The sequence below is a fragment of the Benincasa hispida genome, unplaced genomic scaffold (assembly GCF_027475165.1).
Source record: "Benincasa hispida cultivar pf3 unplaced genomic scaffold, pf3_genome.v1.1 HicScf1525, whole genome shotgun sequence".
Classification (NCBI taxonomy): Eukaryota; Viridiplantae; Streptophyta; class Magnoliopsida; order Cucurbitales; family Cucurbitaceae; genus Benincasa; species Benincasa hispida.
In genome coordinates this window covers 3,655-24,240 of record NW_028325882.1, presented here as the reverse complement: position 1 = coordinate 24,240, position 20,586 = coordinate 3,655, and positions in this window count along the sequence as shown.

Genomic DNA, 20,586 nt, shown 5'->3' with positions numbered 1-20,586 from the left:
GATTTCGAAGAACTCATTTTGAAGGTGAAAAACCTTTCCCTTAGGAAAAGTTTGTCGGGCAGATTCTTAGTCTCATAAAGCTCATTCAGCTTACTCCACATCTTGAATGTTGTCTCTTGGTCGATCACTTGTTTTAAAATACTGTCTGAAAAATTAAGAATAAGTGTGCCATGAGCAATTAGCTCCATGTTCTCCTTTTCTTCTTCTGTTGCAGTAGTTGGCAGCTTGGTTGGATTCTCAAGGGCCTTATGAGCCCTTTGTTGCCCCAAAATGGCTTTGATCTTGGCTTTCCACAACCCAAAGTCTCCTTTCCCATCAAACTTTTCAATATCATATCTTGTTATTTCCATTTTGCTTCAAATTCTGTTCGAAAGCTTCAAGATTTTGCTTCTTTAGAATCTTGACTAATCTTAAAGTTTTCTTGCAGGCTCTGATACCACTTGTTCGGCTTGATAGGCTTGATGGGCTATATGAAACACTGTTGTCTTGAAAACAAGTATTAATGGGCTTAGTTAAAAGCTTGGCTCGAAATTGAAAACCAAGACTACTGATGGAAATTGCACTTGAACAAAACCGTGTGCTAAAAGCACAATCCACATAAAGAACGATCTTCACCCTACACTTTGATGGCCGAGATTTACTTCAAGCACTCAGGAAAATTGGAGATACTTCAATGACTAACCCTTTCTTTTCTTTGTTGCAAATGAAAATCGAGAGAGAAGAGAAGGAAAACTAGAGGGAGATGTTGCTGGTCTTCGTCTAGACGATGAAGGTGAGATTCGTCTAGACGATGAAGGTGAGATTCGTCTAGACGATGAAGGTGAGATTCGTCTAGATGATTGAGGTATAGCCATGATTCGTCTAGACGATGAGGTAAGATTTTTCTAGACGATGAGGTAAGATTTGTCTAGATGATGAAGGTTCTGCCGAGGATCGTCTAGATAATGAAGGTGCTGCAGAGTATTTGTCTAAATGATGAAGATGATGAGGTACACGATAGAAGATTAAGAAGATAAAGGAAGAAGAACATCAAGAGTTTTTATGTGGTTTGGCCAAAAGAAAGCTTACGTTCATGGAGAAGCTGATGATTTCTGATCGGGGAGTTACAACAAGAACTTACAAGATAAGTAGTTAGCTATCTTGATCTCTCAAATTTTCTTTTTCACTCTCTTACATGTACAAGAAATTACAGATGTATATAAAGACAGCTTGTATAACTAATTTCTAATAACCTTGAAGTGGTTTTTTATCATTTGTAATAACATTCACCTTCCATGTGGAGGTGTTCCGCTTTCGTCAACTTAAATACCCCCTCCTAGACAAAACCTTCCTTAGACAAAGGTCCCTTATGGAAAATTATTTTATAAATTTAATCTTTTAATTAAATTCATTTTAATTCTATTAAAACAAATTAAAAAGATTAACCTATTCCTAACACATTAAAAAAAAACATGTCTAGTTTGAATAATTTTAAACTATTTAAGATTAATTTGGACCTATGTTTGCATGCAATTCTTGATTATAGATTTTAAACTATCTCATTAAAACTATAACACTTATATTTTAATGCTTTATAAAACCTCCAAATTTGCATCTAAACACATTGATTAAATACAATATTTATCTAAGTATTGTTACGCTCAATGCAAATTCCATTTTCATTTGATAAATATAACACTAATATAAATCATACATGAAAAACAAGCAATCACATACATCATTCCACTATTTATTATAACAATTTTAATATATAGTATGATGCATGGACATGCTTAAGTTAATCATACATCACTAACATAACACTTATATCATGATGCATAGCATGGTAATTTAAGCATGCATCTATAAAATATAACCTTTTATATTTATTTATGATGCATGTACATGTTTATCCTAAGATGGGTATTTTTGAATCTATATGACATACAATATGTAATATGAATCCAAAGATTAATTTAAACATTCATCCAATGAATAATTAAATTAATTTAAATAGCAAAAATTGGACCCATTTTGGCACCCTAATGTAAAATTAATTGATTAAATCAATATAACTATTACATTAATTTAATTAAATAATACAAAGGGAATTAGGTCAAAATAACTGCAGCTGAACCATCCTCGCATGCATCACCAGGACTTTTCGAAACTTGGAGCATTGCAACGCTATGACTGCTTCGCGTCGCTTCTGCCTTTCAGCGGTTCAATGCTGCAATAGTATTGTGGCGACACTGAATGACAGAATGTTGCTGTTCACATCGTTTTTGGCTCCGAACTTGCCCCAAAAACTTTCGTTTCTTCCCGATTTCTTCAGCAACCATTGCTCTTTCGATCGACACGGACTTACAAACTTGAAGCAAGAATTAAATTGCACAAAAAAATACAACTGACCCTTACAATTTAATCAAATTAAAAGTAATCTATGTCCCAAAATAAAAAACATCTAATCTTGCAAACTGAAATCCAAACATTCCAAAAGCTGAATATTAATTCCACCTCTAAACTGATTTTGTTTCGAAAAATATGAAAAACGTGGGTGCAAGAAATTGGCTCTGATACCAATTAAAGGGATCGAATCCCACACAGAAACGTTGTGCACGCCTTGCATCCTGCTATTCAATTTTTACATAAATAGATTAAGTATACTAAAAAATAATATAAATATATAATATAGCATGCTTTAGGGAAAAAGATTAGAACCATTCTTACCTTTCTAGATTCCCAAGCTTCACGAACGATCCTCTTTAAGTTCCAACGAACGACTCCTCCAACGATCTTGATCACGAACGATTTCTTGAACAATCTTGAACACTACCACGAGTGTAATCTCGTTATTCTCTAGGATTCCAATAGAGGGATAGGTGGTATCCAACTATTGGGAGAGGGAGAGGAGAAAAAGGGGTTTTGAGAGTAAAGAGGATTCAATTTATGGCTTAGAGAAAATTTTGCACAATAACACGTGTGTTGTGTATTGTTAGTGTCTATGTCAGTGTCTCCCAAAAGGGCCGTAGGGAGGTCTTTATATAGAGAAAGGCCAAGCCCTTTTCCTAAACCTTTTTCTATTTCCCTTTTTCACAGTTAATTAATTAAATAACACTCATTTAATTAATTAGTACAATTAAATAACACTTATTTAATGTGCACATTAATTAAATAACTATTTATACATTAAGTCCAATTTAACGTATATATATTTAATTATCATAAACATCATATATATTTGTGCAATACTTCTCTATTAATTAATTCTTTGTGAATTTATTTCACTTGAATTAATTAGTTGAATCTTATTCAAATATTACTTTCCAATTTAATTTGAATAATAGATCATACCCATAATCAATTATGTATTAATCATATTAATATATGGTTTCCTCAAATTAATTTGAACAATTTAGATCATCCCACTTAAATATCCTCTATGAGCTAACAAAGGGACCTGGTGGACCTGTAGATCAAAATCTCCAACGATATGAGATTAATTGACTGAACTCATTAACCAAGTAAATCAATATTTGTTAATGGTAGTACACTCCACTAAAGACCTATAACCGCACTCTTCTCAATACAGATTGCATCCATAGATCGCGATCAATAATAGCAAGTTAGTCCTTCATGAGTGTTTGTAACTCTAACTGGGTCAAATTACCATTTTACCCTTGGTTTACCTTTGCTCCTTATGTACCAGTGCTCCTCTAATGAAGAACATGTTTATGGTCCAACCAATAAACAGAAACCCCTCTTAGGCTAATAAGAGGGTAGGGCCCTTTGTTCAAGTCTCGGAGACACCACTTAAGGGAACACTCATCTACTTACCCTTAAGACGGGAAGGAGTGAATTCCATCTTGTATTATTATGTTTCCAACTCCCCACTTGGTCTTGTCCCCAAAATGGTAGGCATATTGGGTCAGCGAATTGGCCACCCTCACCCATACAGATCAAAGAACAATCTCTCATGAACATGAGTTCATAATATGCTCAGGATTAAGACTAAGTTGCTTAGGTCATCTAATTGAAGTAGGAACCAAACTAGTTTATTAAGACAAAAATAGACAAACAACACAAACAATAACATTTATTAAATTAACATCTATAACTCTTCATTGATGATGATCAATTAATAGCATTTACTGTCTATGAGTTTTAGGGCATAAAACCCAACAAACTCTCATTTGAACTAAAACCCTAGTAAGTGGGTTGTACACAATATCATAACCCAAAAAACTAGGGTATCCACATACTTACACATCTCTCACTTGCCCTAGATTATACAATGTACATGTCTCGTAGACCTAGACTTTCTAGATGACCCTCAAACACTTTAGCTGAGAGAGAGCCTTCCTAGATTATACAATGTACATGTCTCATACACCTAGACTTTCTAGATGACCTTCAAACACTTTAGCTGAAAGAGAGCCTTCGTAAATGGATTGGCAATGGCTACTCTCCCTCAGCAAAACTCATTTGCTTGGGATTCGATCCCTACAATCAGAAGTATGCAAAATAACCATAGGCAAGGAAAAGACGAGCGATCGAGGACAAAGCCAGACTTTAAAAGGGAGCAGTCAAATGAGTGGCCTTCCATATACAACTTTAAAGATCTTTCTGGGAAAAAAGAAGAGCAAAAAAATGCCAAGAAGAAGTAGTCATAGGGTCGCACATCGAAAGACAAGTAGTATAATCAAAACCGAAGTGGATGAGGGATTGGATTTGGAGACTCTAATTGACCAGGTCGATAATTCATTCATAAATGAGATTATTGTTGGGATTGGTGTCCTAATTTTTTCGGAGTCTCGTAGTTTGTAAACTTTGTACACATTGTTATTGATAAAATAAGAGTTATTTTATTTACGTTTACTCATATCCAATAAACGAAGATCTGTGGTTATTTTATGTAAACTTAAGCATGTAAATGAGATATACAAGTAGATCATGCCTTAAGTAATAATCTAAAAGGTCTGTAGTATAAGCATAAAGGAGGGATACCTTATCCTGGTGACACATGGATACAACCCACTTTGTAGAGGTTTACATATATTGTGAACTACTACAAATGGTCTGATCCTGACCATTCATATGGAGACGTGCGAACGGGGGTATCCTCTACAAAGAGTTTGTATAAGAACGGACCACGAGATGATAATTGAGACTTACATCTCACTAAAACGACCATAGGTGACATGACCTTAATCTTGAGTGTTTTGGGAACTCTTGCCTATGAGGGTGGTTCTTTGATTAGTATAGGTGAGAGTGGCCAGATTGCCAACTCAACATGCCTATCTTTTTAGGGATTTGTGTGATTGGGGAGCTGGGAACTCAGTTACATAAAATGGAATTCACTCCTTCCCCGAAACAGGGCTAAGTAGATAGATTACTCCCTTAAGAGCTGATTCCGAGTCTTGAACATAGTGGCCACATCCTCTCTTTGAGAGAGAGGACTCAATCATAATAGCACTATGACTTATTGTTCATTAGAGGAATCAGTGGTACTTAAGAAGTTATATGTAACTACAGCGGCAAAATGGTAAATTGGCCCAACTATACTTACGAGCGATCTGTGAAGGGTTATCGCATTGTTGATTGGTTAAAATGGACACAGAAATATATTTGTAGTGAGAATAGTGCAACTGTCATTCTTTAGTAGAGTGCTTGACAGTTAATGGATGGTGGATCTCGTGACTAAAGAGTTTAGTCAGCTATTCACGTATCGTTAGAGCTTTAAGCTATAGGTCTATAAGGTCCCCTTGGTAGCTCAATGGATTTAAGTTGAGAATCAGATTTTTAGGTTGATTTGAAGTGTTCAAATTAAGAGAAATTCAATTATATATGATATAATTGGTGTGATGTATGAGATACATCAAGTGGAGGAATTAATGTAAATATGATTTACATTAAGTACCATAAAATAGAAAAAGAACTATGGTTTATATGTTTCATGAGATGAAATATTAAAACTATAGGTTATAAATATAATATGGTAAGTTGGTTATCATATTTATTTATAATATATTAATTATATGATAATTAATTTCTTTTTCTCTAATAACTGATTGAGTGGGAGGTTATTGGAAGTTTTATGGTAACCGTGAGATAAAAGAAAATTGTTTTCCTAAATTTAGTAGTTACTTCATTTGGAAAGAACTCACGGTGACAAACTATCAAGTGAAATAGTTTCACTAAGCGATAGCATTGAGAGACGATTAGCTAAGTGATAGCTTAGAGTTGACTATTGATAGTCACTCAGCTGATCGTTGCTACACGATCGGGTGGCTAAGTCTCTACGATAGGCTATTGTTTAATAAACGATCGAGCACATCGTCTATACGATAAACAACATCTTATCTCCCACTTGCTCGATCGTTTACTCAATCGTAGACCTTCAGTCTCTTCCTCAAGCCAAGATCATACAGAGCCCACAACTTCTGGATTCTCAAATCGAGAATACCAAGATAACCTTTATGGTGGTGTCCTCACTTAGTACGTGTATCGAGTTAGACTCGATTGGTTTTGAGGAGCTGTTGGCCGTTCGTTGTATTTGTGTATGTTGGTTGTACCGGTTGTTGCGTTCGAGTGTGCTATTCTTGGACGCTTGTAGATTGATCGAGGGATTCGTGAAGAATTGTTCTTCAAAGGTATGCATCCTATATCCCTTGTATCATCATTCAACATGCTATAATTTCTATGTTTGCATGACCTGTTAGTTTTCGTTTAGACTGTAATTGTTTGTGTTCAATTCGAATGGAATTTGGAACGATCCCTTCTACTACTCATGGAAATCCTCATGTTTGATTTCCTTCAATTGGTATCAGAGCCAGGTTGTTCTGATATTCCAAATCCCATTTCGGTTTTGAACTTCTTTTACAGTCGTGGTGGGTTTAAGTTTTAAGCTTGCATTTAAGTGTTAAATGCATTTGTGGATGTGTTGATGAATGTTTATGGGATGGTCACATCTGTTTAGAGCTTTCTTTAAGTTTACAAAGTGTTAATTTGTAAGGGCCTCTATGCTTTGGGCATAATTAACTAGTCATCGAGTCTGTAATTCAAAGTGTTTGAAGTTGTTTGAGTCATTCATGATGAAGTTTCGAAGCATAGAGATGTGGTTCTCATCGAGGAAGAAGACCAAAGGTTGTTCGTATCGTGTAGCCTAAGGTAAATGATAGTTAAGATTTTCCTAAACGATCGTGTAGAAAAGTTCTGCGCGATCATGTAGCATTTACTAAACGATCATTTAGCTAATGCTAAATGATGGGGTAAAGCGTTTACTCTATCGCGTAGCATTAGTTGCTCGATCGCGTGGACGCTGGAGGTAAACAATCGCGTAGAGCATTTGATGCTCATCGTTTAATAAAAGACGCGCACACTAAACGATCGTGTAGTTCAGCATGCCTCATCGCATAGTCACTGACTACACGATCAGTCGGTATACGATACCTTTGCGCTTGGTTAGCAATCGTTTAGATGATTTTGCTTCACCACATCGTTATTTTTTAATCGATCGCTTAAGGCTTGCATTGCACGATTGCGTGCCTTCATGCTTCATCGCATAGTCAAAGGTACACAATCGTTGCTAAACGATCGTTTATGCTCATATAGGGTAGCTGAACGATTGAGTAAAGAGTTTACTCTATCGTGTAGGCGACCACAAGGATTTGGTACACGATCAAGAAGATGCGTTTCTTTGCCCGGACGATTCAAGGCTCGGTTTGCTATTTTAATCGGTGACTCATTGTGCTTTGTAATACTTAGCTTTGTTTTTTGAGGATGTGAGGCTAATTATCCCAGTTCATCAAGTTTTATTTAATGTACATGAGATGTATGTTGGTTTATATGCCATAGTGTATGACACATAGATTTTAAACCCACCTTAGGTTATGCTATTGATGCGTTTTTTTATGCGGTGAAATAATGAAAGGAATTGCGATAATGGAAAATGCATTGTGCAACAAGTTTTCTCAGCAGGACCCAAGTATAAACCTATTGAGTTTCCTGGTAAGTCCAGGGTTGAACTCAGGGACTAAGAAAAGCAGTATGTGGCAATAATTTTAGATTACTTTGCGGTAACCAATAAATCAAAGAGTTGTTGGGTTGTTGTTTACCGTATAAAATGTATGCGGCAGAGTTAAGAAAATAGTTAGTACTACCGAAGATGCAATGAATATGTAGGGGAACGGGTTGAGAAGGGGTTCAGCTAACACTTCCTAGGATTGCGTTCATGTTATGCGATCATGCTACACACATACAATAGCAAATAATCTCTCAACGCAAATGATACGACTTCTAGTTCTAGAACGCATGTGATATATGCAATAAAGTCTATAGGACCTACACATAAGCCTCTATTCTTGTCTATGCGATGACGATTGACACATACACATACAAGGGGACCGCATAATACCATGACCTATCTCTAGGGTGCATGCGATGCATGTTGACAAACAGAGCTTATCTCTAAGTCTTTATCTCTTGCTTATGCAGATCTAATCTTGCTTTCTCGAGTCTAGATTCTAACCTAGCTCTCTCAAGTCTTAGGTTCTTTCTTTGGTCTCTCACTTGAGTACCTCTAAAGGGGTGTTGGGTGCAACATAAGACAAGATGATCGCATGCAATGAAAAATCCTAGGTCATGTAGCTATTCTTCTCAACCCATTCAATAAATTTAGCTACTCATGCGTGCTTTTAAGAGAGTGAACAGATGTAGATAAGCAAGTTCCATTTTATAGATATAGAATTGAAATACAGAATAACAATACGGAATAAGAATAAAGAGCCTGGTAGCAATCTCTTACTTCCCAAGGCTTTTACACTGTTCTTCTCTATTCTGCTCAAAAGATAATCTTGCTCTCACAAGAGTCGGCCCTCTCTCTGTTTTTCCACGCCTCCTGGGTTCTCTCTCGAGCTGACCAGAGTGATCTTTCGGCGTCTCTTCCCTTCTCTCGCTCCGCCTTTTAAGTATAAGAAACTATGAACAGGACTGCTTCTATTTATGGAGAAAATTATCTAACTGTACGCGTTGAACTAACTCAACTAACTAAAAACTAACTGAACTCCTTCATTGAAGGTGGCCTCTAGTATTTATAGAGCTTCGGGGTGAAAGGCTTCTTCTCTTTTATGATTGCACTGATGGGATGACATTAATTCTCTGTCTGATGTGCCGAATATTTGTCACCGAAAAGATGAGTGTACTTGCTGCAGTAGTTTGTTAACGGCTTGTCAACTTAATTTGCGTTGCTTTCATCTTTAGTTGTCAGCTCCACTGCGCCGTGAGGGAAGATAGTCTTGATGTGGAATGGCCCAGACCAGTGGGACTTCAACTTCCCTGGAAACAATCGCAAACGCGTGTTAAATATCAATACCTGTTGACCTTCGATGAATGTCCGGTTGTTTATGTGGTCGTCATGCCACTTTTTGGTTCTCTCTTTATAGAGCTTGCCATTTTCATAAGTGTCCCTTCGCCACTCGACCAGCTGGTTCAATTGCAATTTTCGGACTCTCCATGCACTTGCTAGATCAAAGTTTAGCTTCTTGCATGCCCACATTGCCTTGTGTTCCAACTCGAGAGGCAGATGACAAGCTTTTTCGAAGACTAGGGCATATGAAGACATACCGATTGGAGTTTTAAAGGCAGTCCTATATGCCTAAAGTGCTTCGTCGAGCTTGGGTGACCAATCCTTCCAGGAGGTACTGACTACCTTCTCCAAGATAGTTTTGATCTCTCTGTTAGAAATTTCTACCTGCCCATTAGTTTGTGGGTGATAAGCGGTTGTAACTCTATGGCATCATTCTTAGCACATGCGAGGGCTTTAACCCACTTCTATACATAGTCAACTGCGACCAGGATGTATTGATGACCTTCTAATGGCGGAAATGGGCCTATAAAGTCGATTCCCCATACATCAAATAATTCGATCTCCAAGACTGACATCAAAGGCATTTCATTTCTTCTAGACATGTTCCTCGTTCTCTGGCATCTATCGCACTGCACAACATAGGCATGGGTGTCCTTGAATAGTGTTGGCCAGAAATAGCCACTCTGTAGGACTTTTGCGGCGGTCTGCTGCCCCCCAAAATGTCCTTCATAAGGGGACTCATGACAAAGCTCCAAAATGTGCTTGACTTCATGCTCAGGAAAGAATCGGCGTAAAATATGATCAGGTCCAAGTCGATACAGGAAGGGGTCGTCCTAAAAATAAAACTTGATGTCATGTCTCAGCTTCTTCTTCTATTGGTATGTGTAGTCTTCTAGTATTTGGCCACAAATGATGAAGTTTACAATATCCGCATACCAAGGAACATTAATGCATACCGACATCAGCAACTCATCAGGGAATCTTTCTTCAATATCTTTCTATTTCTCCTGAACCTCGCAATTTTCTAATCTTGACAGATGATCAACGACTTGGTTCTCGGTGCCTTTCCGATCCTTAATTTCTAGTTCAAATTCTTGCATAAGTAACACCCACCGTATAAGTCTCGATTTTGCATCCTTCTTTGTCATATGATATTTGATCGCAGAATGATCGGTATACACCATAACATTTGTTCCGATTAAGTACTGTCAAAATTTCTCCAGCGCGAATACCACTACGAGCATTTCTTTTTCCGTGGTTGTATAATTCTCTTGCGTATCATTCAATGTTTTGCTAGCATAATAGATAGGATGCAATACCTTGTTCTTGCACTGACTTAAGACTGTGCCCATTGCATATCCACTCGCGTCACATATCAACGCAAATGGTTGCGTCCAATCCGGCGCAATCAGATTGGGTGTGGTGATGATCGCATTCTTCAGTGTGTGGAATGCTTCAGTGTACGCATCATTAAAATCATATTCACGGTCAGACTCAAGGAGCGCACTTAGGGGCCTTGTGATCTGAGAAAATTTGCGGATAAATCTTTGATAAAACCCCGCATGTCCTAGAAAACTCCTAAGTGTTTTCACATTTACTGGTGGTGGTAGTTGGAAATTGCGTCGATTTTCGCTTGATCAACTTCCAATCCTGCCTTCGATATTTTGTGACCTAGCACAATTCCTTTTTCAACCATAAAGTAGCATTTCCCCCAATTCAGAACAAGATTAGTTTCCATATATCTCTTCAAGAATTTCTCAAGATTAGATAAACAGGAGTCATAAGTATTGCCGAAAACTGAAAAATCATCCATAAATACCTCGACTGACTCCTCCAAGAAATCTGAGAATATCGCCATCATACATCGTTGGAAAGTACCTGGTGCATTGCAGAGCCCAAGCGGAATGCGACGGAATGCAAATGTTCTGAATGGACACGTGAAGGTTGTCTTATCTTGATCCTTCTGCACAATTGCAATTTGGTTGTACCCTGAGTAGCCATCAAGAAAACAGAAGAATTCATTCCCAGCAAGTCGGTCAAACATCTGATCAATAAATGAGAGTGGGAAGTGGTCCTTTTTAGTGGCCAAATTTAATTTGTGGTAGTCCATACATTTTCTCCACCCCGTAGTTGTCCTTGTGGGAATTAACTCATTCCTGCTGTTAGTGACAACTGTCATTCCCCCTTTCTTTGGAATGCTTTGCACTGGGCTAACCCAATTGCTATCTAATATAGGGTAAATGATGCCTGCATCCAACCACTTCACTATTTCTTTCTTCACAGCCTCCCTCATGGCAAGGTTCAAACGACGTTGTCTGTCTATAGATCCCGTTTTTCCTTCCTCAAAACGAATCTTGTGCATGCAATACGAAGGACTGATCCTCCGAATATCCGCCAAGGTCCATCCTAAGGCTTTTGCATTATTTTTCAGGCTCTGGATAAGTACATCCTTCTTCTTTTTACTCAGCATGGTAGATATAATAACCGGTAACATGTTGTTGCCTCCTAAGTAAGCATATTTGAGGTGCACAGGCAACAGCTTCAACTCTAACACGGGTGGTTCTTCTAAGGATGGCTTAGTGCGTTGTGTTGTTTGTTTAGATAACTTGATCGTTTAAAAATATGACTCAATTTGAATTGCGGCGCAATTATCCTCCCATATTGCGCCGATTCCAACATCTTCCTTCAACTCTTCTAGGGGCTCGTGCCAAGGTTCTTCCTGTAATTTCTCAACATATCGAAAATTCTCCATATCACTCAGGTATTTCAACGCATGGAGATCGTTGAACTTCACTTGCTGATCATCAACCCTGATGGCAAGTTCTCCTCTTTGTACATCGATCAGTGCCCACCCTGTTTCAAGACATGGGCGACCCAAGATGATAGGCACCTTTCTTTCAGCTTCATAATCTAATATGATAAAGTCAGCAGGGAAGATAAACTTATCTACTTGCACGAGTACATCCTTTATTTTGTCCTCGGGATACGTTATTGATTTATCGGCTAACTACAATGTAATTGTGGTTGGTCTTGCATTGCCGATATTTAGCTTCATGAAGATCGACAAGGGCATTAGGTTTATACTCGCCCCTAAATCACACAACACATTTCCGACCTTCTTTCCCCCTATTAGATAGGGCAATATAAAACTCCTGGGATCTTTCATTTTGGTGGGGATGTTGTTTTGAAACAGCACACTGCCCTCATATGTTAATGCAACTGTTTCATTTTCCCCGATCTTCCTTTTGTTAGCAAGTATATCCTTGAGGAATTTCACATAGCTTGGCATTTTCTCCAAAGCTTCTATTAAGGGAATATTGATGTGTAGTTGTCGGAGAACATCCAAGAACCTCTGAAATTGCTTACTATCATCTTTCTTCTTCAGCCTGGGCAAGAAAGGTGGAGGATCCTGCCGTATTTCCTGTTCACTTGGTTGTTCATTGAGGTCCTGCGCTTGTTGTGTTTTAGTAACTGTAGGTTGCGTTGATTTTGAATTTAAGTCTTGCTGAGATTCATCCCTTGTAGATGTACTTACTTCTTAACTAGTAATTCTGTCATTAATGGTTGATTAGTCATCGTTGGCGGATAAGTCTACTGGTCTTGTTATTGAATTTGGTACAGGTGGCGTAGGGGTTGTTGTCTTGCCACTTCTTAATGTCACTGCTTGACATTGCTCTTTACCACGTAGCCCCGATGCTCCCGAACTGCTGGGTAGCGTACCAGGTGTTTTATTCTTAAGTTCAATCGTAAGCTATTCAATCTGATTCTCCAGCTCTCTAAGGGAGGAAGCTTGTGATTGCCTAATTGCCTCGCTCTTCTTGATATAATGTTTCAACAACGTTTCCAGAGACGAGGTACTGCAAGAGGTGTCAGAAAAGAACGATTGGTCATGAGCTTGTATACTTTAAGAATTACCTGAGTTGTGATCCTGATTAATGAAGACCGGAGGGTTGCCTCGATTCCTCTGATAACTGTTCTGATGATCACTTTGGCTCCCCTGGTTGTGATTCCCGTCCCAACTAAAACTTAGGTGATTCTGCCAATAAGGGTTGTAGGTGTGCTAAACGGTTCATTGTAGACAAAGTATACGAATTGCTGATTCCACGGGCAGACTTTCGCTGAATGTCCTTCTCCATATTGATCGCAATTCATTGCGACCACATGTGTCAATGCATTGACTTGCACTGATCCTTGAGAGAGATGTCCTTGCCGAATAGCCATAGTTTGAAGGAGCGAGGTGATTGTGGTCATCTGATCTACCAAGGTGTTCATTGTATCAGTTGGTACAATGGTACCTTCTGCTCTCTCTTGCTCCGAACCTCTTTCGTCAAACTCGGTATCTAACCACTCATCTGAATTTTACGAAATGCAATCTAAGATGCTCTTTGCTTCCGTATATGATTTGTCCATTAATCCTTCTGCTATGGAGGCATCAGCAACTGCTTGCATTGGTTGATCCAAGCCATTGTAAAAAGTCTCCATTAGAATGAATTCGAGAATCCCGATATGTGAATAGCTCTTCACTAATTGTCTAAATTGCACCCAGGCAGTGCTCAAAGTTTCATAACACTTCTGTTCGAAATTCAACACATCCCTCCGTCTTCTTGTATTGACGGCTAGAAGGAAGAATCTATTCATGAACCTTTCGACCAATTGATCCCATGCACTGATTTCATTTGGCTCTAGTGATTGAGCCTACCTCTTTTTCTCATCCCGCAATGTATACGGGAAGAGATACAATCTAAGTTTTTCTGGAGTCACACCAAGTATGGAAAATGCGCTGCACATGTCTAGAAAGCTCATCAAATGAGCATGTGGGTCTTTTCCTTGTAAACCTCCGAATTGCCCCTCATTTTGGATCATTTGTAGCGTAATCGGCCTCATCTCAAAGCTTGCATTCTCCTCAACCGTGGGTCTTGAAATTTCGGGCGAGTAGTTATAAATATTCGGTGCCGCATAGTTCCTCATTGGGATGTTGCGGTTGACAGTAAGAAATACAAGGTCTTGCACTGGCCAATTTTCCCTTTGATTCCCTTCGGGTGCCTTGTTATTATTAGCCATGATTTTTCTCCACTTAATTCGGTTATGATGTGCTCTTGTGCGAAAAATACACCTGATCTCTGGGTCAGCTTAGAATTTCTGGATCACTCAAGTACTCATAAACCATCAGACTGCTCTCCACGATAAACGGCCAGTACAAAGAGATCTGTCCTGCAAAATATCACAAACATACTCAAAACTATCCGTTACCAATCCCCGGCAACGGCGCCATAAACTTGTAACGCTGAAATGTATCTTAGGCTTACAGCATGCCAACAAATATGAATATGGATGAATGAACAACAAGTTCATGTTGCCATAAACTCGATGACGTAAAGATGAAAATGGAATGTGGATGTTGTGTTATGCATTATACTTCTAGATCTATGCATTGTTAACTATATGCTTGTAGTATGCTATGGAGTAATGCGTTGTCACAAGTTTCCTTGTGCTGAAACCAAGTATAATTCCAACGCAAGTTTCTCAGAGTAATCCAAGGTCGAACACAGGGACTGTTTTCGTTAATGTGTTACTTTCATGATATATGCGACTGGTTTTACAATTAATAAAAGATTTGGTTTGTACATGAATTTAAATTGTGATAAACATAAATTGCGTTGATAAAATAAAAATGCGATAAAAGTAAAGTCCTAAACTATTATGATACAAGATACAAGATTCATGATACATGATACTGAGTTCGAGATTGACTGTGAAGTTATACAAATGATCATGGTATACGATGGCAAGTCTTTATATATGAATCAGAAATAGAAAGAATAATTAGTAAAAACATCGCAAGTTTGTTAATTGCGTTAAAAATGTAGCTAAGGTTCCGCTTTCCCTTGGCGTACACCTCTCAATGATCGGCCACGTTCCCATATCTCTATGGTGAAATAGGGATGAATGTGATGAACGCAAGGTTGCTTCCATCTCTGAAAGTACTTCTCGCTTTAGTTAACGCAATCTTCCAACCCTCGCTTGATAGACGGAATGGCATCTTCACTTCTACTCTCACAAATGAAGATGTCGTCTAGCATGCTTTAGCTAAACATAATTATTTCCTTAACACAGATTAACTTACTTGCTTAGTTCTTATTAATTACCTAAGGAATTAAGAAAATATCATTGAGAAAGTGAATCATGGATGAACGGAAATAAACATAGAGATGATAATGGAAATGATTTTAACAATTAATACTAAGATTAAGCATCTGATACATGGTGTGAATGATAGAATAAAGAAGATGAGTACAAGTGATGAAAATGAGATAGAAACAAATACATAAGAGTGTTAATGTCTTGACACAAATCTGGACGGAAGTTTTGCTTGTCGGCGTGTGGAATGGATGAAGAGAAGAGCTTCCCTCTAAGGCTTGCTCGTCTTGTAGAAGCGACCTTCGTAAAGAGCTTCAACGACGAGGATTGAAAGGATTCTTTTCTTGAAGACTCACCTCTCGGCCTTGTCTCTTGATTCTTCCCGAATCTACTCTGATTACTTTCTCAACCAGTCTTTCTCTCAGATCAGCATTCAAGTCTCCCGTATCGAGTATATACAAGTATCAATTCTCCTATATCGAGTATATCTTTCAATGGAATTGCAAAAGCTATTTATAGGCGAAGCTTTAACTCTTTGCAGTGTAGTCTTCACTTTATTGTTAAGGCATTTCCTGAAATGGTGGAGTGAATATTCCTTCTGTTATGCAATCAATCCCGTCAGAAATGCACAACTGACAACTGTACACGCATCTGAATCTTATGCAATTGTGTTGCTCTTTATATCTTTGATTGTTTTCTCGCATGCGGTGTTGTTTTTGAATACTGCACACTGTTAGAATTGCGTTGATCGCAAAGCTCTTGATTGATTGTCGCATGCGCCGTCGTTGCGTTGATCGTCTCTTAATTATTGATTGACGGGCGCAATGCGACGTAGATGCATTGTTCAGTTTATCTTTGAGCCATGAACGCAAGCGATGACTTGATTTCCCGCAAAACAGAACTGAAACATTCTTTTCTACCATCACAATGGTGTCAGTGGGTGTATTGATGACAACTTATAATTCTTGCATTTCTTAGCCAATTTCTATACTATCGACGCAACTTTTCTTCCTTTTGGCCGCAATATCTAAAAAAAAAAACAATATAAATAACTTGTATTTCTACAAGTTATCAGGGCATCATCCCTAACAATCTCCTATTTATCCTAAAGCGAGTGAGTACATAAAACTAGTACAAAACAATAAACTAGGGCACTAAGGCCTAGTACAAGAAAATCTCCCACTTGCGCTAGTCCTGCCGCTGGCGGTCCTATAGACCCATGCTCTGAAGGTGACCCTCAAACACTGTAGCCGTGGGAGTATTTGTAAACGAGTCAAATATGTTTTGCTCCAAAGCGATCTTTGTGACGATCACGTCTCCTCGATGCACTATCTCGTGGATTAGGTGATACTTCCGCTCTATGTGTTTGCCACGCCTGTGACTCCTGGGCTCCTTGAAGTTCGCCACAACACCACCATTGTCACTGAAGGAAATCGAACATGAGGATTTCTATGAGCTACGGAAATATCATTCCAAATTACAATCATATAATGAAGGATCTCAAACCGAGAGTTCAATGAACGTGTTCAGATCGCTCCGATTTCACAGTGACCGAAATACGAAAGATATAGATTCAGCACATACAGTTATGCACATAAATCCAATTATCGGCATGCTCAGAACCAAATAAATAACAGGGAAAGGTTTCCATACCAGTTGAAGACTCTCTTCGAACTTCTGAACCCCAAGCAGCGGATCCCTCCAACAGATCTACCAACACTCGGCGGGCGATATCGATACTCGAAATGAAATAGCACAACAACAAGACCAATTTGTTTACAAAACGCAATACATCAATCAGGTCTTGGTGGAATGTTTGCTCTGCCTCCACTACCTGCCCATCTTAGAAACCCCTTGCATTTCATGGATGAAGACCCTGAGGAAGAACGTAGAGATGATGCGCCAGCGTAATAGAGTTTTGGGGTGTTCGATTATTTTTATATTTTGATTTAATTGTTCTTTTGTAACTGCTTGACTTGTTGTTAACTTCATGTGGACTTATGAGAATGAATGAGAAATTCTTATCATTTTGTTCCTTGCGTTTGTCCTTGGCATACTAAATTTTTGTTCTTTAGATATTTTCTAAGTCTTGTGCTCTGCTTGACCTCAATGATATCAACTATATGAAATCTATAAGTATAGAGTAGGCGTTAGGAAAATCAACAAGGCCTGAACCTCTATAAAAAGGTTATGTTTACCTTCTAACGCGTGCAATCTTTAATTCTTAAACTCCTTTAAAACTCTCAAATCCTTTTTGAAATTTTGTTTCTCTTTTAGCAATGTGGATTTAGCTCGTCTCCAAATTTCGGATGAGTAGCTCATCTCCAAATTTGAGGATAAAGGAAATCTGAGTTAAGATGCGTCAAATGAATACATCATAAGGAAAAGGGGACAAAATAAGAAAAATATTAAACGCGACTCCTCTGTCATTACATTAAAAGAAAAACCTTAAAATGGCATGAGTTTATTTTGAACAAGCACTTAGCATCCCATATAACTCCTCTATCTAGTCTGAAGAAATTATATCTTGAAACGCATGAATATTAGATATGAGTTTAGTTATGAAGCGTTGAGCCATATGTGTGCCAAGTGCCATGCGTCGACTGCTGCCGAGCCTGCCGAGCAGCCATGCATCGATGCCTATGCAGCGAGCGCCTCGAATGGCCATGCCCATACGGCCAAGCACGCCCATGAGGCCAAGCACGCCCATGCGTCGGTAGCCAGCACCTAAGACACACACCCATACGTCGAGCGGCTAGCGCCCATGCCAAGCACAATGCGCCCATGCCGAGCATGCCTTGCGGTGATACCTAGTGAGCTATGCGTCGAGGATGAGCAGCCATCCTATGCGTTGGTGATGGCTAGCTCTTGCGATGTCTAAGTTGGATTGCGATGGTAGTGAATTGGCTTGCTATGCGTTGATTATAGGATGTGCATTGATTATGGACTATACGTTAATGGCCTAATATGCGTTGAACATCCAAGGGTTTGTGGACGCATGAGAAGGATGAACTCATGGAGGATGTCATCCGGACACGTGGCTTGTTAGGAGGAATTCTTAAACCTTAAGCAAATTAGGTGGAGGCATAAGAAGACATGTAAAGGATGGGTGCTATGCATTGGTGAAAGGAGAAGAAGACACTTTGGCTTATGCTGATGCAAGATTACGTTGATGGTGTAAGGAAGAGACACTTGGTCATGCGGCCAAGTAAAAGGTGTCGGCCATGGAGCAATCTTCGACGCCTATAAATAGGGCCAAGGACTTCAGATGAGAACTCAAATTCTCTTCAAAGGACATAAAGAAGAGTGTGTGAGGACTAAGTGGGAGAAGACCATGAATTGGTAGAAAGACCATGCGTTGGTCAAGAATTTCCAAGAGAGGAGATACTATCGGGCATAAAAGACAGGAAGTAGCATCAAATTGGAACGAGGATTTCTCCCAGAATACTCCTTCGTTTGATGTGTTTCTAAAAACAACTGAAAGCTAAAAGATTCTAGATTTCATGGTGGGGCTGTCGGAGAATAAGCTCCAAGGAATCGGGCTGGAATCTGAGAAAAAGACAGAAGTGTCAGGCTGTCGGGTAAGCTGGGCCGATATTGATGTTCTGAAGAATCCAGCTAAACCACGAAGAGTTATAAGCTAAGATTTTATGGTAAGATTCAAGAACATGTTTGCAGAAGGAAGTATCTTAAAATAAGGTCTGGAACTATGAGTAATATAAGCTGATATTTGAATCTGGAATTTGGGGTTCAAAAAGGGAAACCAAGGAAACCAAAGGAACTTCGGAAAGGAAAGTTTCTAACCAACCAAGGTGAGTGGTTATTGTTAGTTGTATTGTCGATATAGTTTCTATATATAGGTAAATATATATAGGGGATATGTTAAATTGGCATGATCAGGGATATATGTTTATCTTGTTACTATGCTTGTTAAGATGTTTATATTGGAAACTAGAATTGTACCCGAGATATATAGTTAGCATGCTTGAAAAGGGTACTTGACGGAAAAATATAGTCGGCTTCGATCAGTAGGAAATGATAGTCGGTGACGACCAGTGGGAAATATAATCAAGTTACCTAAGAATAACTAGCGGAAAAATAGTCGATGTGCACATTGGCGGGATAATAGGGTACAAAGAACGTTTCCATAGGAATTGTTGTTGTCTTACTATACGTGTGAAAGTACTGGGGATATTTTTATTATGTGATATCCAGCGGTCAAGCTGGGGTTGATTGTTTTAATCAGCGGTCGAGCTGGGGATTGTTTAGCGGTTTGGCTGGAAAATAATAATGAACTTATGGTAATGTTCTTGTTGACTATGTATTGCTTTCCCCAAAGTGTATTTCTGTTGACAAAGTTATTTATTTATCTAAAGGCACCACTCACTAGGCTTTATAGCTCATGTTTTCCATGTTTTATGTTTTACCCCCCTCCACTCCAGGTAGCGAAAGGTGAGGAGTTCCAGGGTGCTACTATGGTCAAAGTTTGCCACGTGCCACAGTTACACTTCCAGAGGGTTTTACGGTTGTTGTTGTAACCTTTGTTGTCAAGTCTTTGAGTTGTATAAATGTTACATTGTTGTAATAAAATGGGCCTACTTAATCAGTTGATTGTTCAATTTTTACAGTGGTATAAGAGTTATTTCCGCAAGAGTTATTAGGCAGTAAGTGTCAACGAAAGGGTTAATAACTGCTGTCCCTTTCCTACGCTGAGAAGGTGGTCGTGGGCGGGGTGTGACAACTTGGTATCTGAGCATAAGTTTCTGGGACAATTGAGGGATTAGTTTATACCAGCTTAGTATCAAAGTATAAGTTCTGGGAAAGTTGAAGGGTTAGTTGATACTAGTTTGGTATCAAAGCATAAAGTTCTAGAAAATCTTAGGGTTGAGTTTAGTAAAACCAAAGGGAAGTGTGGTAGAGTAATGGTTTAGAAGGAAACCTAAGAAATTAGTCAAGGTAGATTAAGAGGAATGGCAGAAGTGGCATGATCTGGCAGGCAACCGGAGCTGGAACTCACAACGCTACCTGAAGACCTACCGAGGAAGGTAAATGTGAATTTAAGTTATTCTCATTTAGTATTTGAGATAGAAATGTTTATGTTG